The following is a 2,687-nucleotide window of genomic DNA, read 5'->3' as shown; positions in this document are numbered from 1 at the left end:
CTGGAGGCTTTTCCTGCTTAGATACCTCTAGTGCTGGCCAGACTAGGTGCCAGCCTTCCTAAGACTAGCTGACATTTGTACTTATGCATCCCACACATAGGCATATATGAGCGTGGACGGTTTTTGCTGGCTGCTAGGGAAGGGGCAGCATTTTTTTTGATTATCTGTGGGAGGGATCCTGTTTTATAAGTCCAGGCTTTTCCCTGATAAGGATCCATCTCTTCTCTCCTTGTATGTCCCCTGTCGCTGGTGTCTGAGGTCACTCTCTGACTTGTGCTCATTCTTCCTGCAGGCGTGACGTTGTGCCAACAGAGAGGGCAGATTTTGTTTCTGTGGGAGAGTGTGGGATATTATTTTCATCTGATTTATTTCAGTTCCTGATGATCCCCGTGCTGATGTGCTAATGAGCAGAAGAAGCCAGGAGCAGCCATCACCAGGACTGCAGGGAAGGGGGGTAGGCGGACTGCTTGGCAGGGTCTCAGTCCCAGAGAGGCGATTTAGGAGTGGGAGGGGCTGACAAGCCCAGGAGGCAGGAAACCAGCCCCAGGGCTGTCACTGACATCTCAGACTCTGGGACAACTTTGTGGGGCCCTTCCTTTCCCTGGGTCTCGTGGCCTCTGACTTTTATTTATTTATTTATTTCAGACAGAGTCTCACTATGTCACCCTCGGTAGAGTGCCCTAGTGTCACAGCTCATAGCAACCTGCAACTCTTGGGCTTAAGCAATTCTCTTGCCTCAGCCTCCCAAGTAGCTGGGACTACAGGTACCTGCCACAAGCCCGGCTGTTTTTGTTTGCTTGTTTGTTTGTTTTTTGCAGTTGCCATTGTTGTTTAGCTGGCCTGGGCAAGGTTCAAACCCGCCAGCCTAGGTGTATGTGGCTGGTGCCCTACCTACTGAGCTACAGGTGCTGCCACCTCTGACTTTCATATTCTTCATGCCCTTAAGTTCTTTCAGCCCTTAGTCGTTCCATTTTTCTGTAGCAACATCTTTGCAAACCTGTGAATAGGAAAGTCTGTGTCCATGTCGTTGATGCCTGACACATAGTAGGTGCTTGTTACCCTTCTGGTGTGGGTGAGGAGGTTTTTCAGCTACCACCTGGTTTCATTTATTTTCCGTGTTAGGAAGCTAAGGGCTAAATTTTGGGTTCCTCTGTAGTAACCGTCCATTCTTAGGTTTCCTTTGCTGAGATATTTTCTCACCCCTCCTTCTTTATCTGTTCTTGTTCTTTTATGGGTATTTTAATGATTCTGTTCTATCTGTGTCGTATACAATAGGCTGTTTCAAATCTTTTTGGAAGGAATGGGGGAGAAACAGCAGCTCTGAAGGTATTGTCACGTTTCCCTTTAGTCCCTGGCTGGTTTCTTTAGGGTTGCCACCTGCCAACTGTGACCTAGATGAAGGGACTGGCGATCAGATGTAATCACAGTAGGTCCTGCTGGTCACTGAGCATGGCAGGGGAGGATGTAGGAGAGCTGTGCCTGGAGTGCGAATAGCCAACTTGAAGTCCAATGAGGCAACGAGACTGAAAGAGAGGAATTAGAGAGTTAAAGAAAGATAGGAGAGGGCAGAGAAACAAAGAACATGGGGCACAGGAACCTTGGTACCATTTGAGGCCTCAGCTTATCATCTGGAAAATGGGGATAAGAGGGTTGTTGTTAGGAAAAGAGTTAATATATGTGGAGTGATTAGCAGGTAATAAATATGTAATTGTTTGATAATAATTGTGGGGTAATACTGCCTATGTCACAAGGGTTGTTTTGAGACTAGGGCTTGCACAACACTTTGTAGACTGCAAAATGCTTTTTCTCTAATATTACTCCACTCTTGCTGCTCTTTCTGCCACTGTTCTGTCTTCATGCTGATGAAGGGTAAGCTGCCAAAAGGAGGTTTGTACCCCTGGGTTCTGTTCTGCTTTGGGGACAGTTTCCTTCTTTCCCTTCTCATCCCCCCCAGCCCCCAACAGAGTCCCTGTTGCCTTGATGCCCTCAGGCTTGCTGGAGAGAAGGTAGAGGCTGGCAGGAGGGGCGCAGGAGGGGGGGGAAGCCAAGCTGAAAATGAAAGCTGGGGAGGGGGCAGCAGAGGCGCCTGGAATCACGTTTGCATAACGAGCCCGAATACTGGCTGCTTTTCAGACAAGGACCTTCCTCCTTTGTCTCCAGCCTGTGCTGCATTCTCAGTCCTTCTTCCTTTTCTCCTGGCCATGTCCTCTCATTTCCTTTGCCCCTTAATACTCCCTGCGTCTCCCCAGCTCCCTTATCCCCCTTCCACATCCCCAACTTCTGCTCTGAGCCCCCCTCAGTTTTTCTCTTGTACCCTGCATCCTCCGTCTCCTTGCACGCCCCCCTCTCTGCCATCCATTTCTGCCCTGGTAGGTTCCCCTCCATCCTTCTCTCATGGCTCTCCTTTCCTCATCTCTGTGCTACCCCCAGTTTCCCTCTTTTTGGCTTCAAGTCTCCCTTCTGTTCTCTTCCTCCCAGCTTCTAGCTTCCTCTTATACTTTCTGGCCTCCTTTCTCTTACTGAACCCCTCAGCTTCCTGCCCTTCTCTTGCCTCTTTATTTTATATATATATTTTTTTCTCTTGCCTCTTTATTTGGTGGTAGCACCACTTGGGTTCAGAGGGCTTAGTGCCAAGATCCAGGGTCCACTGCACAGCCCTCATTGGTTCACTTGATGAAATCATAGTA

This window comes from Otolemur garnettii, unplaced genomic scaffold (genome assembly GCF_000181295.1).
Source record: "Otolemur garnettii isolate 467f Iridium unplaced genomic scaffold, OtoGar3 scaffold00043, whole genome shotgun sequence".
NCBI lineage: Eukaryota > Metazoa > Chordata > Mammalia > Primates > Galagidae > Otolemur > Otolemur garnettii.
This window is presented reverse-complemented; position numbering follows the sequence as displayed.